Here is a 17,189-nt window from a genome sequence, read left to right as displayed (position 1 = left end):
CAATAGGTGCTTCTCTCATGGAGCTGAGGGTATTATCCTGGGACTGTGCCTCAGCAGTCCTATGGCTGTGGATGACTCTATGCTCTGCAATATTGTGAACAGCCTCCTCCAGCTTTGCTACGACCGTAACTCTGTTCCTGTCTTTGATGGCCAGCATGTTCTCATGCAAGTAAACTTCACACCCTCTGGTGGCATCTGGAGTTATGTGGAATATTCTCCTCCAATAAAGAAGGCAGGGTGTTGGTGAGAATCTTGCCAGGCTTTTAGAAAATAACCATGGTGGCCTGGTTAGTGAGCATTGACTAGGATATGAGGTGTGGGGAAGTGATTATGTGACTAAGAGGAGAAGGATTAGTAGTGAAATGTGGTGCAGGCATTGTAGGAGGGCACAGGTAATGCAGTTTTGTTAGCAGTAAGGTTTGATGTGTGAACAGAGAGCAAGGGCACAGCGGTTTTATCTTGACATATCTCGTGATGTTATTGAACTTTTTCCAGAATTGCAGTCATGACCTGAGTGCTAAGATTCTGGTTTTAATTTCTTCAGCAATTGCTTCTCACTGGCAGCTGAGGCATTACTTTCTGCCTCTTGGGGGAAACCAAGACCCCCCTCCTCTGCCCGAGGGCCTAGTCTGTTGATCGTGCATCCATTTCTCTCCTTACAAGCATTCCCTGTTTTCTTCAGAAAAAGTGCACCTCCCTTTTAAAAGCTCCTGGATGGCTTAAGTGATGTCCGAGAAGCCTGATGCCCTCCACCCTCTCTTTAGCTTGCGATCAAGTGCATTGCCAATGAATAGTTGCATTGGTGCACAGTGAAGCTATTTTAACAAATTTAGCACAACATCCAGGAATAACTTATACAGTGTGATGGAACCATCAATTCACGAGACACGTGCTTTAAGATATGAACAGTGGTTTTAATCTACTTACTACAGAGCCAGCCTGTCACCCATTGAACTCTCGATGAACTGCAGGCTGGCTCTGGACACGGTTATTTATACAGCAGTCAAGGGGGAGGAGTCGTGGGCGGAGCCAAGGGTGGAGCCCTGTACAAACTCTTGAGCATTCCCAGAGCTACTCCCCCTAGTGGTTGGATAACGCTACTGCGCTTACAATGGTATTGGTAAATACAGTGTGAATTTCTATGTTACATTCACCACACAGTGCATACTTAATCTGTCTGTTTTTAGAAGGGATGGGTCTAGGTTTCTTCAGTGTAGTTTGCGTAATGAAGTAAAGCCCTTCTCTATAAAGAGATTTAGAATAGTATGTGGCATTCAGCATGAAACATCCACCATTATTGTGGTGTTCTTTGCATTGGTAAATTCAGGATGGTTGGCGTAGTGTTCACAAAGACCACAAAATAGCTTTAACTTGAACAAAGCTATAAATTTATTGACACTGCTAATTTGGATTCTGCACATACTCCTAAATAATACACAGTTGATAATTAACTTATAATCTACACTCAGCTACAACTAATCTCTACACTATTTTAAACTATGATCTGCTCTCACTCACACTATCTTTCCTTCAGTCTGTACTCTAGCTAACTCCTTCGCTTCTCTTCCCCACAAGCCTTCGCATCAATGTATTTTGTACTTGTAACTCTAGCTCCCTCGAGTGGCTGATCTAGACATTTCATTAACCCTTGCAGTTCTTACATCAATACCACAATTATGTTGAAATATATACCAGTTTTTTCTTTCCTTTTGGGGCCTAGGTTCTTCCATCAGTATTTTATTTTAACAACATTTCAAATATCTAAATTCTGCAGGTTGAATATGTGATTCGGTGACTCTGTGATCCTGCACTGCATTCACAGAAAACACGTTAGAGAGTCAGAGCTTCAGTGTTGTAACTTTCCACTTATTGGCCTTTGTAAGTAAGGTCCCCATTGGGAGCACTGAAGCTAAAATCACTCCTTGTGACTGGAGCATTGAGCAGTTTTTAATGGCGAACAAAGTAAACTGCCTCCTCCTGCGTGATTTTCTAAGTACTGGTGACAAACTGCAGTGCCCCAGAATGATTATGATATCATGGTTTGCATTGCTTAGTCCATGAAACATTACCAGCTATATATGATTTTGACACAAGTACCGTTTCTTTTCTGGGCATCACACAAACTGTTCATCGTTCAACAATAACATTCAAATTCCCTTTTTACAATCATGCTTCAGAAAATTGTACTCAATGCAGCAAAGATTCTCCCTTTAACCAATCTGTCATCAGACAGGAAATCTAACTAACTAATTACAATGTTCCTTGCGCTCACATCAATGTCAACAACTCCAGACTCAATGCTCTTTCCATCTCCTTTTGAAAGTCATCAGAGTCTTCACATGTCGCACCTTGTAAATTTGTGTTTTCATTGTTTTTAACGTTGAACTTCCGCTAACTCTTTGAAGGTGTTTTATTTATTTATGTTTGCACTCAGGGCCAAGAGGGCGACTGCCTGATCTTCTATGAACATAGAACATAGAACGATACAGCGCAGTACAGGCCCTTCGGCCCTCGATGTTGCACCGACATGGAAAAAATCTAAAGGCCATCTAACCTACACTATGCCCTTATCATCCATATGCTTATCCAATAAATTTTTAAATGCCCTCAATGTTGGCATGTTCACTACTGTTGCAGGTAGGGCATTCCACGGCCTCACCACTCTTTGGGTAAAAAACCCACCTCTGACCTCTGTCCTATATCTATTACCCCTCAATTTAAGGCTATGTCCCCTCGTGCTAGCCACCTCCATCCGCGGGAGAAGGCTCTCGCTGTCCACCCTATCTAACCCTCTGATCATTTTGTATGCCTCTATTAAGTCACCTCTTAACCTTCTTCTCTCTAACGAAAACAACCTCAAGTCCATCAGCCTTTCCTCATAAGATTTTCCCTCCATACCAGGCAACATCCTGGTAAATCTCCTCTGCACCCGTTCCAAAGCTTCCACGTCCTTCCTATAATGAGGCGACCAGAACTGTACGCAATACTCCAAATGCGGCCGTACTAGAGTTTTGTACAACTGCAACATGACCTCATGGCTCCGGAACTCAATCCCTCTACCAATAAAGGCCAACACACCATAGGCCTTCTTCACAACCCTATCAACCTGGGTGGCAACTTTCAGGGATCTATGTACATGGACACCGAGATCCCTCTGCTCATCCACACTACCAAGAATTTTACCATTAGCCAAATATTCCGCATTTCTGTTATTCTTTCCAAAGTGAATCACCTCACACTTCTCCACATTAAACTCCATTTGCCACCTCTCAGCCCAGCTCTGCAGCTTATCTATGTCCCTCTGTAACCTGCAACATCCTTCCGCACTGTCTACAACTCCACCGACTTTAGTGTCGTCTGCAAATTTACTCACCCATCCTTCTGCGCCCTCCTCTAGGTCATTTATAAAAATGACAAACAGCAACGGCCCCAGAACAGATCCTTGTGGTACGCCACTCGTAACTGAACTCCATTCTGAACATTTCCCATCAACTACCACTCTCTGTCTTCTTTCAACTAGCCAATTTCTGATCCACATCTCTAAATCACCCTCAATCCCCAGCCTCCGTATTTTCTGCAATAGACGACCGTGGGGAACCTTATCAAACGCTTTACTGAAATCCATATACACCACATCAACTGCTCTACCCTCGTCTACCTGTTCAGTCACCTTCTCAAAGAACTCGATAAGGTTTGTGAGGCATGACCTACCCTTCACAAAACCATGCTGACTGTCCCTAATCATATTATTCCTATCTAGATGATTATAAATCGTATCTTTTATAATCCTCTCCAAGACTTTACCCACCACAGACGTTAGGCTCACCGGCCTATAGTTACCGGGGTTATCTCTACTCCCCTTCTTGAACAAAGGGACCACATTTGCTATCCTCCAGTCCTCTGGCACTATTCCTGTAGCCAATGATGACCTAAAAATCAAAGCCAAAGGCTCAGCAATCTCTTCCCTGGCTTCCCAGAGAATCCTAGGATAAATCCCATCCGGCCCCGGGGACTTATCTATTTTCACCTTGTCCAGAATTGCCAACACTTCTTCCCTACGCACCTCAATGCCATCTATTCTAATAGCCTGGGTCTCAGCATTCTCCTCCACAATATTATCTTTTTCTTGAGTGAATACTGACGAAAAGTATTCATTTAGTATCTCGCTTATCTCCTCAGCCTCCACACACAACTTCCCACCACTGTCCTTGACTGGCCCTACTCTTACCCTAGTCATTCTTTTATTCCTGACATACCTATAGAAAGCTTTTGGGTTTTCCTTGATCCTACCTGCCAAAGACTTCTCATGTCCCCTCCTTGCTCGTCTCAGCTCTCTCTTTAGATCCTTCCTCGCTTCCTTGTAAATATCAAGCGCCCCAACTGAAACTTCACGCCTCATCTTCACATAGGCCTCCTTCTTCCTCTTAACAAGAGATTCCACTTCTTTGGTAAACCACGGTTCCCTCGCTCGACCCCTTCCTCCCTGCCTGACTGGTACGTACTTATCAAGAACATGCAATAGCTGTTCCTTGAACAAGCTCCACATATCCAGTGTGCCCAACCCTTGCAGCCTACTTCTCCAACCAACACATCCTAAGTCATGTCTAATGGCATCATAATTGCCCTTCCCCCAGCTATAACTCTTGCCCTGCGGGGTATACTTATCCCTTTCCATCACTAACGTAAAGGTCACCGAATTGTGGTCACTGTTTCCAAAGTGCTCACCTACCTCCAGATCTAACACCTGGCCTGGTTCATTACCCAAAACCAAATCCAATGTGGCCTCGCCTCTTGTTGGCCTGTCAACATATTGTGTCAGGAAACCCTCCTGCACACATTGTACAAAGAATGACCCATCTAATGTACTCGAACTATATCTTTTCCAGTCAATATTTGGAAAGTTAAAGTCTCCCATAACAACTACCCTGTTACTTTCACTCTTTTCCAGAATCATCTTCGCCATCCTTTTCTCTACATCCCTAGAACTATTAGGTGGCCTATAGAAAACTCCCAACAGGGTGACCTCTCCTTTCCTGTTTCTAACCTCAGCCCATACTACCTCAGAAGAAGAGTCCCCATCTAGCATCCTTTCCGCCACCGTAATACTGTCCTTGACTAGCAGCGCCACACCTCCCCCTCTTTTGCCCCCTTCTCTGAGCTTACTAAAACACCTAAACCCCGGAACCTGCAACAACCATTCCTGTCCCTGCTCTATCTATATGCTAGTAGTGTGAGCTGTTATGGGGTCTGTCGGAGCTGTCAACACAGGAGCCATTACTGTGTCTGCTGCTGTTGTGCCCGTGGAGCTTGCCACTCATCCATATTATCATAGAATCGTAGAATTTACAGTGCAGAAGGAGGCTATTCGGCCCATTGGGGCTGCACCGGCCCTTACAAAGAGCACCCTACTCAAGCCCGCGTATCTATCCTATCCCCGTAACGTAGTAACCCCCACTTAACCTTTTTGGAGACTAAGGGCAATTTGGAATGGCCAAGCCACCTAACCCGCATATCTTTGGACTGTGGGAGGAACCCGGAGCACCCAGAGGAAACCCACGCAGACACGGGAAGAACGTGCAGACTCCGCACCGACAGTGACCCAGCGCAGAATCGAACCTGGGACCCTGGCGCTGTGAAGCCACAGTGCTATCCACTTGTGCTACCGTGCTGCCCTTCCATCATATGTGTTTTGAAGCTCAGCTGACGATCAAATAGGAAGCCCAGGTCACAAGTGGACTGGTTCAGCCTAAGCTAGTAGCCAGAGAGAGGAATAGCATTGATAATTGGGGAACCAAATCTGTGGTGGAGGCTGAAGACAAATGACTGCCTCCTACCCTCCCAACATTTTATTGAAGGACATTCCTACTCATTCAATAATGATGTGACAAATCAGATATAGTGCATTTTACTGCAGCTTGTAAATGCTCTCTGGTACTGTAGTGAGCACGGCAACTGATTTTGCACACAGTAGTGTCATATTAACTGCAATGTGATAATGACCAGATGGTCTGTTATAGGTTGTATAAATTAAAGTGGGTTATTGAACTATTTTGGCAAAGAGAGGTAGTATTTAAGTAATTGCTTTAACACCCTTCAATTTTCACTTTGGAAGAAAAAGGTAAGCATGGTTCAGAATCACATTTACAGTTTTACACTTCAAAAAGCAAATATAAATGCTAATTTCTATTTTTTCCTTACCGCACATGCGATTGTAGCAACTGTAGAATTCATGAAAATGCAAATTCACAAATTAATGAAAAAATAGTTTTATCCTCTCTGGATAAGGTGGAGTTAATACAGACTCTCTGGAATCGGCACGATGGACGACGCCGGCGTCAAAAACGGTGCGTACCACTCTGGCGTCGGGCCGACCGGAAGTAGCAGAATCCTCCACACTTCCGGGGCTAGGTGGATGCTGGAGGGGTTGGTGCCACGCCAGCCAGTGCCGAAGGGACTGCGCGGGTCCGCGAATGCGCCAAAGGGACGGCGTGACCCCGTGCATCGGCGTACTCTGGCGCATGCGCAGGGGGATATCTTCTCCGCACCGGCCACGGCGGAGCCCTACAGGGACCGGCACGGAAGGAAGGCACAGGCCCGCCCGCAGATCAATGGGCCCCGATCGCGGGCCAGGCCACCGTGGGTGCCTCCACCCCCCCGGGTCGGTTCCCCACCCCTCGAGGACCGCCCCAGCCGGCTTACCTGCCAGGTCCCGCCGTGTGGGACCATGTCGAATCCACGATGGCAGGACTGGTCAGAAAAATGAGGGCCACTCGACCCATCGGAGCTGGCAGAATTGCCGGGGGGGGGGCCGACGCTGCCAACGGCCCCTGACCAGCGTGCTGTGAACGCCGCTCCCACCCGAAAACCGGCGCCGGAGAATACGACAGCCGGCGTCGGGGCAGTGGGGCGGGATTCGTGTCACCCCCCCCCCCGGGGATTCTCCGACCCGGCAGGGGGTCGAAGAATCCCGCCCAGGTAAACAGGCACATTCCCGCAGCAATGGTACAGATCCGCTCATTATCTTAGGTTTGCCAGCAAGACTTTGTGCTGGCAACACAAACCTCTGGCAGTGCCAGGCAGCTATCCTGCTCCATTCTATGGGGTTAAATTGGGTACCTGTTCCTCTGTTTTCCACTAGGAGTGAGAATAACTTTGCCATGTTACCCATGATGTGTGAAACCCTCGGATCTGTCATTAGAGGCAAACCTGGCAGTGTGCCAGTTCTTTGGTGTAAGATTTTGCTATGAGCTCCTCCACCTAGTGGCTTTCAGCAGTTAATACTCAGATGACCGTGAGCAGCTTTCATTATTTTCTGGAGGTCGTTTGAACGTTTGTTTGTCCAACAAACTGAAGTGTTATAACCCGCACGGGTCCTACGGGGTGGGAATGCTTAACTATCCCGTGCACCTTGCAGGATACGAGCTCCCCCGATAAGGGGGCGGGGACCTCTAACAATGTCGGGCTATGTATAAATTGAGTGGGCCAGTGAGGCACCAACTAGTGAAGACCCCAGGACGGAGTTACTGGAGCTGCATGGAGTAGCTGTAAAATAACATAAGCTTTTGTTTCTCCAAATTAGGTGTGGACTTTTTGTGACCTTATAAAACTGGTGGTGAGGATAAAAGCAGGATAGCTATCGGCGCTGCGGAGCCACCTCTCAGTATCTATCAGATACAGGTTGGAAATCTTCTTTTTGAACGTTTGGACAGGTTTGATGCCGGATTGGAATCAGTATGCACAGAGGATGCGTTACTTTTTCCAGGCCAATAACATTGCGGAGAACGACGATTACGGAGTCATATTGCTCACTGGCTGTAGCGCCCATACATTCGGAATGATACGGAGCCTTACCTACCCAGCGGCCTCAGACAGCGAAACTTTCAATGAGCTTGTAGCCTTAACAGGCCAACACTTTAATCCAACCCCGCCCGTTATAGTACAGCGGTATCATTTAAAAAAACATTTTTTAAATAAAAATTTTAATTATTTTTTTCCAAAAAGGGGCAATTTAACATGTTCAATCCACCTACCTTGCACATTTTTGCGTTGTGGGGGTGAAACCCACGAAAAAAAGGGGGGAATGTGCAAACTCCACACGGACAGTAACCCAGAGCCAGGATCGAACCTGGGCCCTCAGCGCCGTGAGACTGCAGTACTACCACTGCGAGTAGTATAATTTCAACACCACAGAAATAAGCTGGGTGAATCCGTCACCAGGTTTTTGTCGGGGTCACGGAAAATTGCGGGATTCTGTGAATGTGGTACCGCCCTATATGAACTGCTGCTCGACCGCTTGGTCTGCGGCATTAACAGTGCGACCTCTCAGAAGAAACTGCTAGCTGAGCCTTCCCTGAACATGCAGCAAGCCATTTAGATTGTGCTGTCCTGGGAAAGCATGGAGAGAGAGGTGCAGGAGGCACAGGGGATAGAGGTGAACACCCTAGGGCACGCCACCTCCCACTAAGGCCCCCCACGTCCGTCCTCTAGGCCACCACCCTGCCCTGGACCGAACGGTGTAAAGGCCTGATCCATTGCGTGAAGGAAAAGCCTTCCGGCTGGATGCTTCCCCGGAGGCTGGTCGATGTGGGGCTTGTGGTCGCTGGCTCTGGCATGAGTGCAGGATGCAAGTAACCTAGAAGTCCACACGTCCAGATAAAGGTAGACTTCAGCCCAGGGTCCATGACCTTCCAACTGGACGAACCGGATGTGGAGGATGATTGCATGCAATTGCATTGCGTGGCAGTCCCCTGAGTCACCCACATAAATATTGCAGTGCAAGTCAACGGGCATTTGCTCGATATGGAATTGGACAGTGGCGCGGTGGTCTCTGTGGTTTGACAGAAGACATTTGACCGAATTAAGCATAGTATCAGGGGGTAGGATGCTATAGGGTGGGAATGATTAACTAAACCTTGGATCATGCAGAATGCGAGCTCCCCCGATAAGAGGGCGAGGGACATCTGAACAATGTCTTGCTATGTTGCGCACTGATTAGTGAAGACCCAGTGGGGGATTTACAGAAGCTGTATATAATAGTAGTTGTAAAATAAAGTAAACTTTCATTTCTACAAACCCGGTGAAGACTTTTGTGGCCTGATAAAATGTAACAAATTCGTATTGCTCGTTTAACTTTACGGAACACCTTCCCTTTATTATTGGAAGTTGATCGGTAGTCTTTATGTGTATCAAGTATGAAAATCGAATCAGAGATGTCTGCAGCACAGAAAAGGCCCTTTGGCCCATCGCGTCTGCGCTGGTCAAAAACAACCACCTTTTGTAGCTCTTTTGAGCCCATTTACAGCGACCCACATAGGACACGTTTGCTGCATGTTTCTACATTGGACAAGTTTAAAAAAGGTAACCCATAAAAATCTTCTGTCACTTAAACAAAAAATTAGAACCATAAAAGGTTAAGGTACAGAAAGAGGCCATTCGTCCATTGTGTCTGCGCCACCCGGAAAATAAAAAATAAAAATCCATTTCAATCCCACTTTTTCAGCCAGCGGTTGATTCGGAGTCAGCTCTGACTGTTAGTTTCTTGCTAACTTTTTTTGTTCCACGTGTATTTTTGGCTCGAGACGATCCTTGTTAATGAACCATCATTTCACCTGTGTTTGACAGTGTTCACACATGCCTTGCTGGGTCGACAGGTTTTCAGTACCCCCCCAGGATGACAAGTCTCCTCCTGAGTTTTAGCTCCCTACCCTCTGCCCACACAGGATCCTGCTTGTGTCTTTGCGGATCAGTGGGATGACACTGGACTGTGCTGCCAAAGGACGTGCTTTGAATAGTAAGCTATTAATTGACCAAGTTTTGTGAGGGCTGCAAAGAATCCAGCAGGAGTTTGTAGAGCCAAAGAGAAAGTAACTTTATTAGCAACAATATGTACACAGGGCCAGCCGTTCACTACTGGTTCCCTCTCCAGCCGGTACCTCACTGGCCAGCTCTATTTATACGACGGCACTGTTAATGATTGCCCCACCCTCCGCTCATTGCGGGAGCTCATATTCCCCAAGTAACATGGAGCAACCACTTGTCCCCAGCCAACAGGAGCCGGGCTGGTTATAACACTAAGGGCTGGATTCTTCGGCAGCTCCCGCCGCAAGATCGCCACTGATGGGCCGGGGACCATGTAATGGTCTGTTGTATAGATCTGTTGACCTCAAGCGGGAATTTCCGGTCAGCGGGCAGGCATGGCTGAAGAATCCCGCCCTAAGTAGCTTTAACATTGTATTATCTAGGGCTGAAAATCCATGACCCCTCAGACGCACTCCCGCTGGACATCCAGTGAGATGGCTGGAATATAGGAAAGCATCATGATATGTTGAGCCCTGGGTTGCCCCCGTCACTTTATAGTCCGAGTGGTCTTGGACTCCCCCTTTTGGTGCTCTTTTGTGTGCAGCACGGTAGCAGAGTGGTTAGCACAGTTGCTTCACAGCTCCTGGGTCCCAGGTTTGATTCCCGACTTGGGTGACTGTCTGTGCGGAGTCTGCACGTTCTCCCAGTGTCTGCGTGGGTTTCCTCCGGGTGCTCTGGTTTCCTCCCAAGTCCAAAGATGTGCCGGTTAGGTGGATTGGCTATGCTAAATTGCCCTGAGTGTCCAAAAAGGTTAGGTGGGGTTACTGAGTTATGGGATAGGGTGGAGGCATGGGCTTAAGTGGGGTGTTCTTTCCAAGAGCCGGTGCAGACTCGAATGGCCTCCTTCTGTACTGTAAATTCTTTGATTCTATGATTTTCAGCCTATTTAGAGTGACCCACACAGGACACATTTGCTGCATTTTTCTCGATTCAATAAGTTTAAAAACAAAGCCCAATGTTAGCCCAAAGCACTCATGTTAGTTGGGAAATGGTCTCCATGGGTATTGGGCAGCAGGGTAGTACAAGTGGATAGCACTGTGGCTTCACAGCGCCAGGGTCCCAGGTTCGATTCCCAGCTGCGTCACTGTCTGTGCGGAGTCTGCATGTTCTCCTCGTGTCTGCGTGGGTTTCCTCCGGGTGCTCTGGTTTGCTCCCACAGTCCAAAGATGTGCAGGTTATGTGGATTGGCCATGATAAATTGCCCTTAGTGACCAAAAAGATTAGGAGAGGTTATTGCATTATGGGGATAGGGTGGAAGTGAGGGTTTAAGTGGGTCGGTGCAGACTTAATGGGCCGAATGTCACTGTATGTTCTATGGGTACAATAATCTTTTAATCCCTTATGTGGCGTCGCTGAATTGAGGGAGCCAAGAAAATGAAAGAACAATTTGCATTTATATAGCAACTGTCACAACTTCAGTACAGCCCAAAAAGCTTTACAGCACTTTTTGATTTGAAGTGTCGTCACTGTTGTAATGTAGGAAATGCAGCAGCTAATCTGTGCCCAGTAGAGCCCACAAACAACCATTTGATAAGGGCCATATAATCTATTGATACTGATTGAGGGATAAATATTGGTCAGGACAATGTTCGGGGGCAGAGGGGTGGTGGGGGGGGGGGGGGGGGAGATGTCTCTGTTCTTCTTCAATATAACAATATATATGGGGGGGGGGAAACTGGGGAGATACATATAAATTTGGGTGACGGACAAACAATTACAGTCCTGTCCCTTGAATCATGACAGATCCCCCATGACGTGCGTCTGGTGAACAGAACCGGCCAGAGGCACATAGGTGAGTACAGTCTCCAGGGGGAGAGTGTCATGACCGGGTGATACTCTGGCACTGAGGGGTGATGCTCAGGCAGTGCTGGGGGCAGAGCCAGGGGGCAGTGCCGGTGGGAGGTGGGGTGTTTTGTGGTGGAGGGTGGGGGAAAGTTCTATTAGGAGTCTCCATTTTTGTTTTGTTAAATTGGGCGCCCAATTTAAAGGTCTTTTAAAAACCAAGTTGCTGGTGGTGCCAGCTCGTTCAGAGCCCGTCCCTTACCAACCTGCTTTAGGTAAACATTTGTTTATAGTGCTGTTAGGCTGATCAACATATCAAGTCACTAGTTCCATAAACCTATTTTTACGACAGTTTCCATTTTAAAATATGCTTGTTCTTCTTTAACCACACCACCACCTGAACATATCCCCAATGGCTGGATTCATTGAATCTTGGATCATCGAATACCTACAGTGCAGAAGGAGACAATTCAGCCTGTCAAGCCTGTACCAATGCTCCGAATGAGCACCCACCCAGGCCCATTCCCCTCGACCCATCCCCTGGAACCCCACCTAACCTTTTGGGACACTAAGGGTCAATTTAGCACAGCCAATCCATCTAGTCTGCACATCCTTGGACTGTGGGAGGAAACCAGAGCACCGGGAGGAAACTTAAGCAGACACGTGCAAATTCCGCACAGGCACCCAAAGCTGGAATTGAACACAGATCCCTGGTGCTGTGAAGCAGCAGGGCTAACCACGGTGCCACCATGTCACATTCCTTATTTTTTCCATTGTAGCACAATTTCTTAACACTCCCTTAAAATGTTCAGTATGCCCATACGTCATTGATGGCTGTACAGCATCGTCTGACACGGTTGAGGAGTAGAATGGAGTGACACAGTGGTTATCACAGTTGCTTCACAGCTCCAGGGTCCAGGTTCAATTCCAGCTTGGGTAACTGTCTGTGCGAAGTCTGCATGTTCCCCTTGTGTCTGCGTGGATTTCCTCTGGGTGCTCCAGGTTCCAAGGGCCGGGGCTGACTTGGTCTGAATGGTCTTGTTCTGCCCTGTAAATTCGATGATTCTACGAAATTGTATATGTAACTTTAAGATAATTGTTTTTTTTTCTCTCTTACCCATAACATAGAATCCCTACCAGTGCAGAAGGAGGCCATTCTGTCCATTGGATCTGCACCGACCCTCTGAAGGAGCACCCTACCTGCACTCAGTCCCCTGCCCTATCTCCGTAACCCCACCTAACTTGCACACATTTGGACTGTGGGAGGAAACCAGAGGAAACCCACGCAGGCACGGGGAGAACGTGCAAACTCCACACAGACAGTCACCCAAGTTTAGAATTGAACCTGGGTCCCTGGCACTGTGTGGCAGCAGCGCTAACCAATGTGCCAACCTGCCGCCCGCATCTGCCGCTATTAATATTTTCCCAGCCCACTGAGAGAAACATCAGGTTTTGTGAAGTGGATGCAATAATGCCCTGACTGTGTAAACAGGAAATTGATGTATTTCCCTCAAAACAATTGTCTTATCATATTCCATGTCAAGTTTCATTTGTGCTTTCTCTCATGGGAAGTTTATTTAACAACATAGGTTTTTCGTTCGAAACTGTGGGTGGAATTTTACACCCTCCTCTCCGCAGTATATTTTCCAGTGGTGGAGGCAGCCCGCCATTGGCTGGTGGTGGGATCTTCCAGTCCCGCTGATGTCTCGGGGGTTTTATGTGGCCACAATCTCGGTCGCTGGGGAAGGCACTGCAGGGGTTGTCATGGGTTAGACGGAAGATCCTGCCGGTGGGAAAGGACGGAATATTTCAGCCTATACACGGAATTAACACTCTTATGAGTTGTTATAGCTAAACCTAAAGCGAATAGTGCTTTTGTAATCCTTAGCCTTGTATATAGATCACTAGTTTGTGAATTGATATAACATTTTAACCAATCTCTCCTGCATACTGTTGAAGTGCATACAATATCTAATACTGCACAATTAAAGGAGTCTGCAACTGATACATTCATCACAAAATTAAACCTTATCTCGACAAGTGCAACATATTCATAATCATCATTATCTCTGATTCCTCAAAACTATATTTCTTCATGTATCATTTTCAAACATCCTCATTATTCTAGGAAATTTGCCACAGTACTTACACTCAGATCTAAAGAACCTCTTAACTTTTCCTTGACCATTCCTGAAACTCAATCACCCGTTATAACTGTTCCAATTTTGTCTTCCGCTGATATAGCTGCTGGATTTTCTGTGCATGTTTTTATCAGCATCCTGCTTGTCTTTAATTCTTCCATTACCCTGACAACTGCACTCGATATCCAAAAAAGTTCAAAATCTGGGAACCATTGAGCCTGCTATTTTTGTAGCTCCAGGAAGTCTGAAGGGAATGCCTGTATCCCCAGGAATGTTCATTATAGGCAGCAGATATCTGATCCAACCAGGTCTCCTTCTCTGAGAATGGAATGCCGATTTGGACCAGATGCCTGTCCATATGAGGCACCTGAGGAAAATGTAGCAATTTAAACACCAATACCAATCCAGGAATTCCCAAATTGAATTTTTTCAAAATTTTGCACAATTTGTTGAAGTCTATGATTGACTCTTCCATCGAATGACCATTCATTTCTCCAAAACCTATCAAATTCTGACCAGGCTCGCGATTTAACAGGACATCTTTTCTGTAGATTCCATCCAGGAATTCTACGAGAGGGCGACCAAACCTTCAACGCCATCCAAATGAGTGATATTCATCTTGGAATATACTTTACCATGATTTCACTTCAGGCGAGAAGCAACAACACGACGGCTGGAATTTTCTGGCCATTCCTGCCGGCGAGATTTTTTCCGTTCCCGACGTCAGCAACCCCCAAAACACAGGTTGGAGAGGGTTGTGTGGGGGGGGGGGGGGGGGGGGGGGGGGGGGGGAGCGCAGGGGGTTTGGTCGTGTCCGTATAACAATATATTTTTTTTCCATTGGTCATATGGTTCAAACTCTGAGGACATCTGAGGGAAATTGCATCTGATTTTAGTTTTAGATTGAAAGGGGAAAAAGTAATTTTGTACTTTCCAATCTCTACCTTTAGGCAATCATACCTGCTACCATGTCAAAGCTTGGATAGCCAGTTAGACAAAGCTAGAGGACAGGGTCACAGAGCTTTCTATCACTAGCTCTCCCCCAACTACAGTTAGGACCCAAATGGTCTGCAATCAACTAGGGTCGGTTTAGCTCAGTTGGCTAGATTGGTAGATGCAGCACTCTGGGTTCAATTCCTGTACTGGCTGAGGTCAATCATGAAGTCCTGTCTTCTCAACCTTACTCTTCGCCTGAGGCGTGGTGATCTGCAGGTTAAATCACCACCAGTCAGCTTTCTCCCTCAAAGAGGGAATCAACCTTTGGTGACTTTACCTTTATACAATTAACAACTGCTACCCTGGCTGAGGTCCTGCACAAATCTGTACTAAAATACCAGCTATAAAACCTCATTTGAGCCAAATAACCCTGCTATTCTATTATAGTGTGAATTAACTGTTTTGTTGTCAAGATATACATTGACTTGTATAGATAACAGTGTAAAACATTCAGATGTGAAACAAGACATTTGGAAAGCTGTTTAATTTGCAGATTTTTCTTTTGGAGAATTTCTGTTTTGTTTGCAAACAAATATTTATCTGCAGTTAGTGTATTTCTGCAGAAGGCTAAGAACCATACAGAACAATGCAAATAGGCATCCCGTGGCACGCCTGTTCATAGTGGGTTGTCAGATAAAATCCTAGTTGGCAGAAAATTCTTGCGTAGTGTGAGACTCTGTGATAGCAGGTGACAACATCTGAACACCTGTCACAAGTCACGCTCACAGCTCAACTAAGTGCAGTATTTGGCGTCAATCTCAAATTGAATCTCCACAGGTGTATAAGCAGCTGCAGTTTCTGATGATGCATTTACTTTGCACAGTTGCTTCGAGTATTGAAGGCATTGTCATCACACTGTTGCACACTGGACTATAAATGCTTAACATGTTTGAGATTTTTCACTTCCCTATTTCAGAGATGTTAGCCGTATTTATCTTAAACAGGTTAACACCCTCTCCTAAAGGAGCAGAGTTAGGAATTTGAGACAAATGTATTAATTTGCACTTAAGATTAAAGTGGGAACTTACTTGGAAATATAATAGCGGAAACATTCAAATTTACACACGCTCACTCTCTCCCACACGCTTACTCACTCTCTCCCACACTCACTCACCCACTATCTCCCACACACTCACTCACTCTTTCCCAGACACACTCACTCTCGCCCACAATCACTCTATACCACACACACACTCACTCTCTCCTACACACTTACTCACTCATTCCCACTCACACATTCACTGACTCCCACACACACATTTACTCACTCTCTCCCACAAACTTACTCTCTCCCTCACCAACTCATCCAATCCCGCACACTAACTCACTCACTCCAACACACACATTTAGTCACTCTCACCCATGCGCACCCACTCACTTCCACACACACATACACTCACATACATTCACTCTCTCCCACACATTTACTACTCTATCCCACAGGCACACTCTCACGCTCTCCCACACTGTGGTAGTCACCACTGATGTATATATTGTATATGGAGGATGTCGGTGTAGGTGTTTTGTGGTAAGGCCCTGTACTACAGGTACGGGGGTAGTTCCGTGCCTGCTGGCTCCGCCCAGTAGACGGAGTATAAATATGTGTGCTCCCAGTCCAGCAGCCACTTCGCCAGCTGCTGCAAGAGGCCACACATCTTAGTGTAATAAAGCCTCGATTGCATCCCACTCTCGTCTTTGTGTAATTGATCGTGCATCACACACATTCACTCACTCACTCCCACTAACACTATTCACTCTCTCCTACATACTCACTCACTACCCCCCACACACACTCACTTACTCATTCCCTCACATACATTCACTCACTCTCTCCCACACACACATTCACTCACTCTCTCCCACACACTTACTCACACTCTCTCACACATTCAGTCACTCACTCCGACACACTTACTCACTTCTACACACACATTCACTCACTCTCTCCCATACACACTCACTCACTCTCTCCCACACACACATTCGCTCACTCTCTCCCATACACACTCACTTAATCACTCCCACACACACACATTCACTCACTCTCTCCCACACACACTCACTCACTCCCTCTCACACACACATTTACTCACTCTCTCCCACACACACACTCACTCACTCACTCCCACACATACACTCACTCACTCTCTCCCATACACACTCACTTACTCACTCCCACACACACACTCACTCACTCTCTACCACACAAACACCCACTCACTCTCTCCCACACACTCACTGACTCTCTCTCCCACACACACTCACTTACTCCCCCCCACACACTCACTCACCCCCCCACACACTCATTCACTCCCCTACACACTCACTCACTCCCCCACACACTCACTCACCGCCCCCACACACTCACTCACCCCCCACACACTTACTCACTCTCTCCCACATACTTACTCA

This window comes from Scyliorhinus canicula, chromosome 10 (assembly GCF_902713615.1).
Source record: "Scyliorhinus canicula chromosome 10, sScyCan1.1, whole genome shotgun sequence".
Lineage (NCBI taxonomy): Eukaryota > Metazoa > Chordata > Chondrichthyes > Carcharhiniformes > Scyliorhinidae > Scyliorhinus > Scyliorhinus canicula.
The sequence above is the reverse complement of the archived record's forward strand: the minus strand, read 5'-3'. Positions refer to the sequence as shown.